Genomic DNA, 15,256 nt, shown 5'->3' on the forward strand with positions numbered 1-15,256 from the left:
ACTGTTTTAGGTTGCCTTGATCACATGCTTCATGTTTTGCATACTTGTAGTACAAATGCTCTTGCTTGCCTCAAGCTTTGGGCACCATTGCTTGCTTCATTTGTGTTGTGTACATGATTTGGCATCATTTAACATGACATTTCAGAGCATTTAGCATTGCCATGTTCCTACTTCAATCATGCTTTAAATGCCTTTGAATGTTATGCATTATTGCCTAGTTTATGCCTTAGCTCGTATGCTCGCATGCCTAGGCCTTTGAGCCCTCGTCTCAGCATGTTTTGGTCATTCTTTTGACCCATTTCAGTTCTATCCATGGTTGGTTCATGCATATTTGCCATGTATTGCATGCCTCCTTTGTAGTCCTCTTTGCTTGTCTAAAGCTTTAAGGACCTTTGCATGCCTTGCTTGTGTTGTTTAAATGATTTGGCATCATTTCCTACTTCATTTCAGTGCACTTAGTGTTGTTACACTTCCATGCTTTTTACTCTTTAAGTGTTCTGGAGAGTTGCACCTTAGTGCCTCAATTGGTGAGCCAATTGGCATGCATGCTTGTATGTGCTTTCGGTGCCTTCATTTTAGCATTATGGCCTCTATTTTGGCATGGCTGAGGTCTACCCACATTCGGTTTAAGCCCATTGAGCATTGTGTATGCCATGTCACATCGCACCATGCATGTTATGTTGTTGTTTGAATTGCGCATGCCATGCTCTTGATTCGCATTGTGTATGCCATGATCATATTGCATTGAGCATGCCATGATAGTCATTGCATTGAGTATGCCATATTGGTTCTTTGCATTGAGTATACATGTCCCTAACAATGATAAGTTGCCCTTGTTGCATTGCATTGTGCATGCATGCATTAGCATTACTTGCATGTCATTAGCTTTGTTAAGTTAATCATGTTAAATTGCATTGAGAATGCTATCTTACATTACATTGTGCATGCCATGTAGTTCATAGCATTGAATATGCCATGTTGTTTGCATGCTTGTTTCATTGCATTACATTTTTGCATACTCCATGTTACATTGCATTGTGCATGCCATGTTATGTGTTGCATTGTGTTTGGAATAGGTGTTAGTCCAAACACGGAAACGAGAGACGTTTCATATTTCAAGTGATGAAACGCGCCTTAATTCCCGGTCGCCGATGCTCTTGATCATACATGATAGAGTTTTAGGCTTTATGTGATTACTTGTGCATTCATTTTCATATTGAATTGTGCAACTTCGCCTCTTGGCCATCATGCATAAAAATGCGCGATTGGTGGCCCGAGGTCGAGAACCACACCCCCTTGAGTTCATGACATGATAGGGAGGGTGGTTGTGCACACATATCTTGAAAATACATTGTCATGCCCTTTCTTGCTCTCTGTTGCAAAAAACTAGGATTCAACAGCAACAACTGGCCGGCCAGCCAGAAAAAGTAGCTGGCCGACCACTTTTCTAGTTTTTCAACAACCAAAAGTGGTCAGCAGGTGTTTGTAGAGACCAAAAGTGGTCAGCAGGTGTTTCTAGAGACCAAAAGTGGTCAGCAGGTGTTTCTAGAGACCAAAAGTGGTCGGCCACCCTCCCACAGGATTCCCAAGGTGGAGTTTCATCTTTCTGGAGCTTGGTGCAGAGTTTCTGAGAACAAATGAAAATAGAGGCAAATCGGAGCATCGCATTGGATTTCCGAACGAGGTGACCGGGCATGCATTCATTCCTCTCCCTCTGAAGCTCCTGATTTACTATTTTCCTTAGCTGCCATGCTTAGATAGCTAGCTTTCACTTTGGTTTGTACTTTAATTAGTTAATGCGTTAGCTATTCAATTTGTTTTGTAATAATTAGTTAACTATGATTAGTTAATTAATTTGTGTTTTAATAATTAGTTTAATTAGCTTAGATTAGCTAGTTAGCTTCTTATTCGAACTCTCCCTCGAGAGGGCCAACTGTTGTAATAAGCGTGCGTGTGTGTGATGCATGTCTTCCAACCTCCATTTCTTTCTCCCTTTTACTTAACTGCTTACGATGGTTAGTTCTAGGGCATATTTTGTTTAGCATACCTTATGCTTCGCATGCGTGCATCATTCATCTGTCTTGCATGCACCGGGCTCGGCGCATCATACTAACTGCATTTGTATTTTCAATACACTTACTTGAATACGTGTTTAACAGCATGTTATCAAGTTGCATTTCACATGCCATCTTAGAATAGCCGAGCCTATTTTAGCTGTATTTTTGCATGTGTTGCATTAGCCATTTTAACATGAACTAGGATCATGCATGATTTCTAACTAGTTCTCTGTTTTGGCTCGGAGTACACTGTGAGTGTTTATGCTTTAGCATGCTGCATATTTGTTAATGCTGCCATGAAAATATGCTTTCCATGAGGCTAACTGCTTATTTAATAAAACTGCCTGAATGCCTGTGGGTGAAGGTTGGATTACCTGAATTGGAACAATTCATCAAAATCCGCATTTTAGCCTACTTGCGAGTAGCAAACTTCAAACCATTTTCAAATGAATATGCAATGTTTTGTTCCGAATTAGGCGATCTAGTCTATACTTGCTTGCTGTGCGCATCACATAGTAAGATTAACTAATTAATCGGAAAAAGAGCACATGTGTTTTCAAAAACAAGATATCATGTTTAGTACAGGCCGATCTTTGATCGGGCGAGAGGGGATGCTCATAGATGACCTTCCCCAATCGTACCCAAGTTCCCGAGCCGAGGCAACTTTGGTGATGACAGACACGTGGCCTTAGGCACGAGTCAGGGTTTCCTAAATTCCCCCAAAATAAAATATTTAGGTGGCGACTTTGTATCTAGCAAAGCAGTCCATATTTGGCACTTCTTTATAAAAATCAGTTTTCCAAAATGATTTGCCGGATTTGGACTCTTTGGTGATTTATCGGTCTTGCATTGCACTTTGCGAGATTAGATTCAGAACCGTGACTCTTAAGTCCAAACTGTAGTAGCTCAGAGAACAAAACGAGATTTCCTCGGGGAGTTCTCCGGGCACGTCTACAGTCCGTCATCACCAAAGTTGCCTCAACTCGAGAACTTGGGTACGAGAGGGGAAGGTCCTAAAATGAGCACTCCCGCTTGGCCGATCAAAGGATTGGCCTCTACTAAGCATGATATGTTGTTTTATAAACCTCATGTGTTCTTATTCGATTATTGGCTAACTTTACTATGTGATGCGCATAGTATACAAGTATAGACTAAAATCGCAAGAATTGGAACAAAACAACTCATGTTTATTTTTCGAAAATGGTTTGAAAGTGCCACCCTCAAGTGGGCTAAAGAGCGGATTTGCCATCAAACATGATGGGCTTGAAACATGATTTTGCCACTTCGCAAAGTGGGCTTAAAACTCACATTTGATGAATTGTTCCAATTCAAGTAATAAAGCCTTCATCCATAGGCATTCATGCAATTAATCAAATAAGCACATAGCCTCATGGAAAGCATGCTAAACATGGCAACACTTACACTCATGCAAGTATGCTAAAGCGTAAAACTTACAGTGTACTCTAAACCAAAATAGAAAATTAGTTAGAAAAATGCATGACTCCTAACTATACAAAATTCCTAATGCAACACATGCAATAATGCAACTAAATAGGCTCGGCTATCTATGATGGCATATGAATGCAACAATTTGATAACATGCTTTGAAACACATATTCAAATAGGTATTGAAATACAATGCAGTTTGAATGATGCGCCAAGCCCGGTGCATGCAATACAAATGAATGATGCAAACATGCAAGCTAAGCTAATTATTACAACAAAATTGAAAAAACTAACTATGCTAAGCTAATTAAAATATTACAAAACAGATTAAACTAATTAATTGCAACACTTGCATTAATTAACTACAATTCTAAGCAATTGAAAGCAATTAAATGGCCTTGGGGCGAGGGATGCATGCATGCTCGATTGCTCCGCCCAAAAATTCATCGCCTTGCCATCGGTTGCCTTTGTTTGCACTTGTTGTGACCACTGAATATTGCACCAACTTCCAGACTGCTCTTGCTTCAAAACAGGAACCCTCTTGCATAGAAATGAACTGGTGGCTTGTCGGCCACAGAAGGTGGCTGTCGGCCACCCTAACTGGCCGGTCGGCCACCCTAACTGGCCGGTCGGCCACCTGCTTTTCCAAAATGCTGTTTTTGCTGCAACAGAGAACAACGGAGGCAAAGCAAGGCATTTTGCAAGAAATGTATGTACTGCCACTCTTCTCATCATTTCTCAAGCTCAAAGGAATATGGCACTTGGCTCTCAAGCCACCAATCAAGCATCTCAATGCATGATGGCCAAAGGATCAAGCTTGCACAAGCTAATGAATGCGCACATAAGACTCAAATGGTCACCACCCTATCATGCTTGATCAAGGGTGACGGCGACCAAGAAATGTGACACGTTTCATCACTTTAAGTATGAAACGTCCCTCATTCCTCATTAACGTCCGATCCAAACACATGCAATGCAACACAAATGCTTATCTTGTTCGTGTTTTACTTTGCTCATTTTGTTTACACATTTTACATTACCGATTAATCCTTTAACCGATTTAGTCCAATGCGAAAGTCCTTTAATGAGAGAGGGGTCAATCAAAGTAGGATTTAAGACATGAGAGAGATCATGCCATTGAGCACAAGCTCTATCTCAAGCTTAAACACAACCCTAAGGCTAATCAACTCTCAAAGCAAATTAAAAGTGAAAAAATGAGGGAGGTTGCAGAATTTCAGTGCTGAAATGGCATGAGAAATAATGCTAAACATGCAAGCAACGCATGCACAATATGTTAAGGGCCAAAAGCATAAAAACTAATGAAGAGCATTACACTAGAGGCATGCATTATCAAGCTCAAATAACCAAACCAGCTCTGGACAGAACTTAAACATGCCAAAACAATGGTCTGAACTTGCTGAGATAGAAGCTCAAAAGACTAGGAGAACATGCACACATGTTAGCCCATAAATAAGGCACAATACACAACCCTCAGAAGCAATGAAGAAGTGAAATATGTGAGAGTATGACAGAAGTATATGCACTGAAATCACACGTTAAAGGATGCTATATCATGCAATCATCTCATGCAAAACATGTTGGAGGCCTTCAAACTCGAAGCTAGTGAAGCCAACTACACTATAGCCATGCAAGGCAAGCCTCAAAGGACCAAGACCGCTCAGAACAGAGTTAAAGCATGCTAAATCAGCAACAAAAATGTGCTGGAGTTAAGCTAACACAAGCTAGAACAATAGGCTAAATCATCAAATATGCTAGGCTAGTAAGCATGATTGCACTACAAGTATAAAAAGCAAGCAACAAGTGACCCAACCAGCCAAAAACAGAGTTAAAGAAGGTCAAAATAAAGCCAAAATCATGCTTTAAGTAAGCTACAAAAAGGTAGAAAAGCATGCTCATATCCTAGGCCATCTACACATGCAAACAAGATACAAGGAGGGGAGGCCACCCACTCTTATTTTGGACCTCAAAACCAACTTTTTGGCATTGATATTCCCCTGGAATTCAGTGGTTAAAAGACCAGAAAAAGATTGTTTTAAAAGCTTTAAAAAATGGTACAACACTAAGCAAACAAGCTACAAAGGATGGTGGACCACCCCTAACTCCAAAAATGCCTTAAACCACCATTTTTAAGCCTTAAAAGCAAAGGTTTTGGTAGTTGAAAACTAGGCCAAAAACAACATGAAAAGGTGGCCAAACTAGTGTACAAAAATAAGCTTGAAAGGGGTAAGCTTTAAACCTTTGAAGGACGGCAACAAACATCCACTTTCTGAGCCAAAACTAGCTTTGTGAGCTCAAATAAGACTTCCAAGAACCTCAGCTACAAGGTGGTCTAATTTGGTTAAGGGGTTGTATGCAAATATGTAGAGATTTCCCACTTTCAAGCACAAAATAGAAAGAGAGAGGATTCTAGAGAGAGAGAGAGGAAAATTTGCTCACAAATTTTGTAACCCTTAAAATGGACGAAAGACCTCCCCTTATATAGAAATACAGGCCTAAGGCTTGTTTCCATCCCTCCATACACGTGTATGGAGAATGACTTCAGTGATCAACAGCTGGCACACAAAATATCTGAAAAATGAGAAAAATGGCCGTAGGCCACTCTAGGTGGCCGACAAGGGCCAAAAGTGGCCGGCAAGGCCTTTCCTCCCTCCAGGCAAGGGGCACCAAGGTCTGGCCCAAAAACAAGGCCAAAACACAGAGAGTTTAGAGGCTCAAAGATAAGGCGTTCCGCAGTGAGTTTCGGGGACTCAAAACGAGTACAAACATGCACAATCATCGAGTGTACAAATGATGACATCTAAGTCTTGAGGTCGGTCAAAAAATGGGGTGTCTAAACGCTACTCCACCATCGCTGCCCTCGCCACTGCATCACCACCACTACCATTACCACTGCCCTACCACTACCATTACCACCACCGCCGCTACCATTTTTCTTCCACCTCCACTGCCTTACTTTACCACTACCATTGCCGCCACTCCACTTCCACCGCCGCCACTCCACTACCACCACCACTAGCACTCCACCTCCACCGAACTCATTTAAACCCCTTTATTAAATAGGTGAGTTTAAATCAATTTTGTTTGGTTTCAGTTTTCGAAAACTATTTTTCAAGCTTCAATTTTTATTTTTTTTAAAATTTTAACAAACTTTTTTAATATTTTAATCATTTTTTAATTGATTAAAATATTCAAAAATTTCACTAAAAATAAAAAAAAAATACTAATTAAAAACTCAAAAAATAATTTTCAAAAATTGAAATAAATTTTTAATACAAAACCTCTAACTCGCCCATTTGCCCAAAAAAAAAAAAAAACTAACAAACAAATTATTCCCAAAATTTCCCCCCATTTTTCGTCATCTCCTCTTGCTCACAGTCGCTCAGCTGTCTCTCTGTCTCAGTCGCGCTCATCTCTCTCTCTCTCAACAGCGTAGGGCAGCAGAGACGATGGCGTGCAACGGTAGCATCTCTCTCAGTCACGCATCTCTCTCAGTCGCTCATCTCTCTCAGTGGCGTCTCTCTCTTTCTCTCTCGCACACTCACTCAGTCTCAATCGCCTCTCTCTCACTCACTCAGCGGCGTAAAGCAGCGAGGTGGCGTAGAGCAACTGTGAATAGCGACGGTGAGTAGGGGCAGTGGCAGCAGCGTCCCACTCCATCGTCATCTTTTCCAAGTCCTACTGCCCGTATGCTCTCTCTCTCTCTCTCTGAAAATGTTGTTAACAATTCGACTTAGCTTTAAAACTAATTCAGGAAACATGTTCACACCTTTCACACATGAATTTGCTGTAGTTTGGAACTGAATTGAAGGGAATTTTAGTTCAATTCAGGTTGCTAGGGCTTCAAATTGATTCAGATAAGGTTCAAATCCATCAGATTTGCCTCAATTTGAAATGATTTTGCAAATTCAAACTAGAATTTGGATGTCAAAATATCATTATCAATTTGATTTTTTTATGACTGAACTACAAATGAAATAAGCACTTTAGATCATTAAATTAGGCGAGTAATAGATTTTATGAGACTTGTGAACAAAAAAAAATCTTTCCCTTTTCTCATATTTTCATTGTGGATAAAACACTAGTTTCACACCATATTGAGTTAGACACCTTACTTCTAATCAAATAGGCACACGATTAATTCAAGGGTCATGCTAATGACATCAAGATTGATCAGTTTTTTTTTTTTTTGGTAGTATCTTTTTTGCTTATTTTAATTATGGGTCAATGTAGACTATTAACACTTTTGGTTCATGACCAAGATCTTGCCTCTGAAATTCAAAACAAATAATTATCAAGAAATCGATATTAATTTTTTAGAGCATGACCTGAAGCTGTTTAAATAATTATCACTAAGTTTAAATATTATAGTGTCCTATTGGTTATTTGTGTCGTGCGGCTCATGCTAGATTTGAAGTTGTTTTTATGGTGTGGGGTATTTGCAAATCTTGTTTGTGATGGAACAAACAATTATAATTAATTGTATTATTTTATACTTGCTGGTCTTAATCAAACTTTTGGTATGTCTTATTTATAATTGTGGCCTAAGTTTCCAAATTCATTTATTGATTTGTTGGAGACATACATGCCTAACTATAATTGGTAGGTGGTGTTGATCTGGAGTTTTGGTGCAATGAGGAGCCAAAGATTAGTTCATTCAACAGTGATTTTGATCTGCTCCATAAACAGCCGTAAGTACTCAATTGGTGTTTTCAAATCTTTTTGAATAATTTACAGCTGTAAGATTAGCTCATAATTGATTTAGTGCTATATATTTGTCATAACTGAAAGGGACATTCTAATTTTATAGAATTTTTGTTGAGTTTATTTGAATTTTCAATAATATTATGCATGGGTGTTTCAACAAGAATAGGCCAACGTGGAAGGACCACCGAGTATTTTGTTTTGCAAGTTGAGGTTGTGGATATCTGTTAAGCCTAACCATTACTTTCTTGCATGTTGTTAGTAAATTATGGCTTTATGTTCTCCAAGATTTTCAAGCATTGAAAATGTCAGCTATTTCATTTTCTCATGCCTAACGAGATGAATGACAACTATTTGATTGCTAAATGATAAAATTAGAAGCAAAATAGAATTTGAAATCTCAAGGCAGGTTTTGGATTAATTCTATTCTATGGTGTTTGAAATCCAAGTTTTATTGTATAAATTAACTAGAAACAAAGACAGAAATAGAAGCTCAATGAACAAATAGTGAATAGGTGTTGATTTTTTGTACTCTGTCTAGCTTTGCTCAACAGCCTCAACTTTAGTCTATTATCAAATTTTGTTAGTTTGTATGTGTTTTCATTTCTTCATAGTTATGCTCAGTTTTTAAGAGGAATAGATGTTGATTGAAGTCAATTTGCATGTTTCATTTTTTGTAATCAAATGTGGTCATAGAATTTTTAAGAGGAATAGGTGTTGATTGATCCAAGTACGCAGAATTTTACCTGGAATGATTTATATTTTTTAAACTACAACCAATGTGTCTTTAGTTTTCATGTCATAGAATCCAAACCAACCATCAATTTGACATTCCAAACAGTGAATATTTGTGCCTAGTCAACAGGTTTAAGCTTAAAGTAGTAATGTTTCTTTATCTTTTTCTTTGATTTTTATTATCCTTGTGTAGGTTTCGTTGCTAGAGCACTACTACTGTTGGAGGGCTAGATTTCTAGATTTAGCATAGTTCAATGGAGGATTAAGGAATTATTAGATTATTATATTTAACATAATTAAATGGAGGTTTTATAAATTATTAGAAATACTGCAAATTGGGTTTTTCTTGCCTAATTGAATAATATTCACCTCTTTCCTGAATAATCAATGGGGTTTTACCTTACTAATGAACATGCTCATGTGACATATCATGCTACGCTGCAGTATGTCAAGCGCTTTAGCCGCTACAAGAATCCAGATTTTGTCAGACAAGCTCGAGAGTATCCTTTAATTATATGAAAATATTGCAACTTTATTTCTGTTTTTTGAACTGTAACAGCCATGTAGATGAGCACCTCCATTTTGTTTGCTTTTCCTTTTCTTTATGGTATATTAGTTTTCTCAAAGATTGGATTGGACTGCTACAATTAATATTGTTGGTATAAAGAGACAGAAGCTTAACCATTCTTCTCCATCCTGAATCTTGTAAAAACCCTTTTCCTATCATAATCGCATGTCCTTTATAATTGATGCCTTGAACTTTAGCAAGAATGCATAATGCGTGTAAAAGCCTAATCTAGCAAAACAAGGGGAGAAAGTAGGGGTGAGGGGAACTGAACCTGAATAGTTCAATTTATGTATATAATTAACTCACTCACCTGTTCATGACTGGTAGTTTTATGTATGAGTCTTTCTTCGAAGTGAAAGTTAATGCCAACATGTACATAGCCTTGTATCCTTGTGGATCATAAGATGTGCCAAGGGGTAGCACTAGGTGTATGAGTATGAAGTCAGCTAACCCCATCAAATTGGAAAAAAGAAAACTAAAACTAACTTTATTTGTAAAGTATTTGTGAGCTTTGAGTGGGTTTTTCATGTGATCCCATTGATCTGAACGAAAACTTACATAAAAATAGAATCTTAGAGTCATCCTAGTAGACAAACAAAAAAAAAATACAAATTACGATTTAATTTTTTTTTTAAATTGAGCAAAATTGAACTGGGTTGAAACTAAACGTTTTTTAATGAATAATTTCATTTGGTCTGATGTAATTCAACTTATGGGTAAATAAAACTAAATTGACCCCTTTGGACAAAATTCCTAGAGATGCCATTGGGTGTGCCATGAATTCAGAGTTGTAAGATATGTGAAAAATTGATGGGGAGATCATTTTATGTAGACTTTTTAGGCACTGCAGTGGATTGAGAGTTTTCCAAAGTGGTGCTTCTAAGAAGAAACATAACGTGAGCTTGACATCCACATCCCATAGTTCTATTAAATATGGAATTTTTGGTTGCCTAATAGATCCAGATTCAATGGAAATCATGGTTCACTGGGGAGATCCTGTCTCCTGATTTCAATTATTCTTCTTGTTGAAGATCTCCTACATATGATTGTAGTCTCATGAGTAGGATTACTATAGGACTAACCAAATATGATATATCAAGTTTTTAAAGGACTTTCTTGTAATAATGATACTTTATAATGTTGGTAATTTTCTCAACTCCTAATTCATGTACAGAGACAGATGATAGTTCAACATATTATGACAGTCAGAATTTGCATAGTGGAGATGTTGTAAATTGGCATTGATTTTTGTACATTATTGGAAGGTATGTGAAATATGGACTTCTGAAGTACATTTTCCATCTCCACATGAAAAATATATTTCCATTCTGTATAATTTGCATATGTCATTTATGTACAGTATCTGTTTTCATCATCGAGTTATCTGTGCATTATTCTATTAGTTGATAAACAAAGCCTTGGAGTTAGGTCATTGGTAGTATAACATGTGGAAGTTGTTTTCCAGAAACTCTAATCTCATAGAGAGAGAGAGAGAGAGAGAGAGAGAGCCAAACTTTGATTTGAAGTTTGCAATTTACTCAAGCACTCACCGGCATTACTGGTAGTTTTATGATTGAAGTCTTTAACTTTGATTTAAATTTTAGAATTTTCTGATGCACTCAATGGCCATGACTGGTAGTTTTGTGATTGAATTATTTCTCCAAGCTAGATATTGGTGCCAACTTATATGTATTCCTTTTGGATTATAAGATCCATGGGAAGGGGTTTATTCATTAGTAGACATTGGTACTTTTCTGTGTTGAGGGAATTCCCATTGTGGTGTTAAAGTCCTCCTTTTGTTAGATCAACACTCTCTTCCTTCTTTCTCTAGCTTGCATTGCCTCCTCTCTAGTAACAATTCTAAGACCTACTATGTGTAACAAATATACATGAATGCGGACCGTAAAATTTTCCATTTTGGTCTTATTTGAACTGTTCGTTGGTCTTCCATATTTATGCCTGTTTCAATTTAAAGTCTCTGTACAATTAAAGTTTCTCTTGGCATCTATCTTGATTATATTTTTCCATTTATGTGGCTTTCATTCAATAGTGGTACTATTGCAAATTGCAAGGGAATCAAAAAAAATGTACTAAAATCAAGCAACATGCACTATATTGCGACCCGTTAGGGCTAGCTTAAATAGTAAATCCTTAGGTAAACAAGAATGAGGGGCTAGATTTGAGTCTCTACTTTGCCTGATATGTGAGACTAGCAGGTGGCCACACCACACATATCTGGGGTTTTACTCCAGGGCTCACCAAAGGTGGGGTGAGGGGTGCCTTGTTATAAAAAATAAATAAATAAAGTGCACTATATTGCAAACTTGCCTTTCAATTGTTACTGACATTGAAGATTAAGTTGAGTATTCATGTAACTTCTACCTCGTTCTTCTGATTTATATTCTATGTAGTTGTACAATTTAAATTATTGCTTACCAAAAGGTGAACTTTAGTTCTCCATCTTGAACTTTAGTACCCCTTGTTCTGCTAGATTAGGGTTTTAGTTCTCCATCCTGAACTTTAGTTCTTCACCCTAGGGGGTCGGAGAAAGAAAATAGGTCATCGGGGGCCAAAATCGTGTAAAAGCCATGAGAAGGCCCGGAGAACACCTCAAACACCTCCGGAAGGACCAATGTAAGTTGTGAAAACTTACGGAACTAGCATAGGACTCCCAGTTTGAAAACTAAGTTAAAAAATGCACTTTTCCAGCACTTAAGCTTGAAAATAGGCCATCGAGGGCCAAAATTGTGTAACAGCCATGAGAAGGCCCGGGAACATCTCAAACACCTCGAGAGGGACCAATACAAGTTGTGAAAACTTACGGATCTAGCACGGGACTCCCGGTTTGAAAACTAAGCAAAAAATTGCACTTTTTCCAACACTTAAGCTTGAAAATAGGTCATCGGGGGCCAAAATCGTGAAACAACCATGAGAAGGCTCGGAGAACACCTCAAACACCTCGGGAGGGACCAATGTAAGTTGTGGAAACTTACGGAAGTAGCACGGTACTCCGGGTTTGAAAACTAAATCCAAAAATGCACTTTTTCATATTTAAGCTTGAAAATAGGCCATCAGAGGCCAAAATTGTGTAACACCCACGAGACGGCCTGGGAAACACCTCAAACACCTCGAGAGGGACCAATGTAAGTTATGGAAACTTACAGAACTAGCACAGGATTCCCGGTTCAAAAACTAAGTCCAAAAATGCACTTTTTTTACACTAAAGCTTGAAAATATGCCATCGAAGGCCAAAATCGTGCAAAAGCCGCAAGACAGCCTAGGGAACACCTTGAACACCTCGGGAGGGACTAATGTAAGTTATGGAAACTTACGGAACTAGCACGGGACTCCCGGTTTGAAAACTAAGTCCAAAAATGCACTTTTTCACACTTAAGCTTGAAAATAGGCCATCGGAGGTCAAAATCGTGTAACAGCCACAAGACAGCCTAGGAAACACCTCAAACACCTCGGGAGGGACCAATGTAAGTTGTGGAAACTTAAGAAACTAGCACGGGACTCCCGATTTGAAAACTAATTCCAAAAATGCACTTTTCCACATGTATGCTTGAAAATGGGCCATTGGAGGCCAAAATCATGGAACAGCCACAAGCCAGCCTGGGGAACACCTCAAACACCTCGGGAGAGACCAATGTAAGTTGTAAAAATTTACGGCACTAGCATGGGACTCCCAGTTTGAAAACTAAGTCCAAAAGTGTACTTTTTCACACGTAAACTTGAAAATAGGCCATCGGAGGCCAAAATCGTGTGACACCCACGAGACGGCCCGTAGAACACCTCAAACACCTCGGGAGAAACCAATGTAAGTTGTGAAAACTTACGGAACTAGCACGGGACTCCCAGTTTGAAAACTAAGTCCAAAAATGCACTTTTCCACACGTATGCTTGAAAATAGGCCATCGGAGGGAAAATTGTGTAACAGCCATGAGAGGGCCTGGGAAACACCTCAAACACCTCGGGAGGGACCAATGTAAGTTGTGAAAACTTACGGAACTAGCACGGGACTCCCGGTTTGAAAACTAAGTCCAAAAATGCACTTTTTCATACTTAAGCTTGAAAATAGGCCATCGAAGGCCAAAATTGTGTAACAGTCACGAGACGGCCAGGGAAACACCTCAAACACCTCGGGAGGGACCAATTTAAGTTGTGGAAACTTACAAAACTAGCGCGGGACTCCCGGTTTGAAAACTAAGTTCAAAAGTGCACTTTTTCACACGTAAGCTTGAAAATAGGCCATCGGAGGCCAAAATCGTGTAATAGCCACGAGATGGCCCGAGAAACACCTCAAACACCTCGGGAGGGACCAATGTAAGTTGTGGAAACTTACGGAACTAGCACGGGACTTCCAGTTTGAAAACTAAGTCCAAAAATGCATTTTTTCACACTTCAACTTGAAAATAGGCCATCGGTGTCCAAAATCGTATAACAGCCACCAGATGGCCTGAGGAACACCTCAAACACCTCGGGAGGGACCAATGTAACTTGTGGAAACTTACGGAACTAGCACGGGACTCCCGATGTGACAACTAAGTCAAAAAATGCACATTTTCCAACTCTTAAGCTTGAAAATAGGCCATCATGGGGTCAAAATCGTTAAATAACCACGAGAAGGCCTGGGGAACACCTCAATCACCTCGGAAGAAACCATTCTAACTTGTTTAAACTTACGGAACTAGCACGGGACTCTCGGTTTGAAAACTAAGTCCAAAATTGAATTTTCCCAACACTTAAACTTGTAAATAGGCCATCGGGGGCCAAAATCGTTAAACAAGCACGAGAAGGCCCGGGGAACACCTCAATCACCTCGAAAGCAACCATTGTAACTTGTGTAAATTTACGGAACTAGCACGGGACTCCCGGTTTGAAAACTAAGTCCAAAATGAATTTTTCCAACGCTTAAGCTTGTAAATAGGCCATCGGGGCCCAAGATCATTAAACAACCACGAGAAGGCCCGATGAACACCTCAATCACCTCAGAAGCAACCATTGTAACTTGGGTAAACTTACGGAACTAGCACGGGACTCCCAGTTTGAAAACTAAGTTCAAAAATGAATTTTCCCAACACTTAAGCTTGTAAATAGGTCATCGGGGGCCAAAATCGTGTAACAGGCACGGGAATGCCCGGGAACACCTTAAACACCTCGGGAGGGATCAATGTAAGTTGTGAAAACTTACGGAACTAGCACGGGACTCCCAATTTGAAAACTAAGTCGAAAAATGCATGTTAAATTGTATATTTAATTGATAAGATAATAATTGTCTAACTTGCATTCTTTTTTTCTTTTTTTTTTCTTTTTTTTTTTTGCAGATTCAAGATTTGATATGGACATGTTTGGTGATTTGGAGAGCAGAAACTACCTCATTTTGTGTTTTTGTTCATATTACCTTACATGTATTTTGGTTGCGTTGTAAATTTTATATTTTTGTTGGTATTGCAGGACATGTTTGGTAATCCACACTTGATATTATATTTTGTTGATATTAGTAGACATGTTTTTTGTGGATATTAGGAGATGTGTTTGGTAATCCGCATACGGTTGATATTGTATTTTTGTGGATATTAGGAGATATGTTTGGTAATCCGCATGCAATTGATATTGTATTTTTGTGAATAGTGTTGAAATTTGATTGTGATGTTTATGAAAAGGAATAGATTTTTGTATTGATCTGTAATAGATATTTTATTGAACAGGTTATGAAATGCGCAGG

At 38.6% G+C, this 15,256-nt stretch overlaps 1 long non-coding RNA gene across 2 annotated transcripts; it reads left to right on the top strand.

The window, feature by feature from the left end:
• The first annotated feature begins 6,870 nt into the window (after positions 1–6,870).
• Positions 6,871–15,218, top strand: LOC114301184 (uncharacterized). 2 transcript variants are annotated; one of them, XR_014364980.1, is made up of 5 exons: positions 6,874–7,208; positions 8,128–8,212; positions 9,405–9,460; positions 10,703–10,793; positions 14,856–15,218. It is a non-coding gene; the product is annotated as an uncharacterized LOC114301184 (long non-coding RNA). The 2 variants fall into 2 exon arrangements; XR_003642931.2 differs by lacking the exon at positions 9,405–9,460 and having other exon boundaries at positions 6,871–7,208.
• Positions 15,219–15,256: the final 38 nt, after the last annotated feature.

Source organism: Camellia sinensis, chromosome 3 (genome assembly GCF_055761805.1).
Source record: "Camellia sinensis isolate YWXY chromosome 3, ASM5576180v1, whole genome shotgun sequence".
Lineage (NCBI taxonomy): Eukaryota > Viridiplantae > Streptophyta > Magnoliopsida > Ericales > Theaceae > Camellia > Camellia sinensis.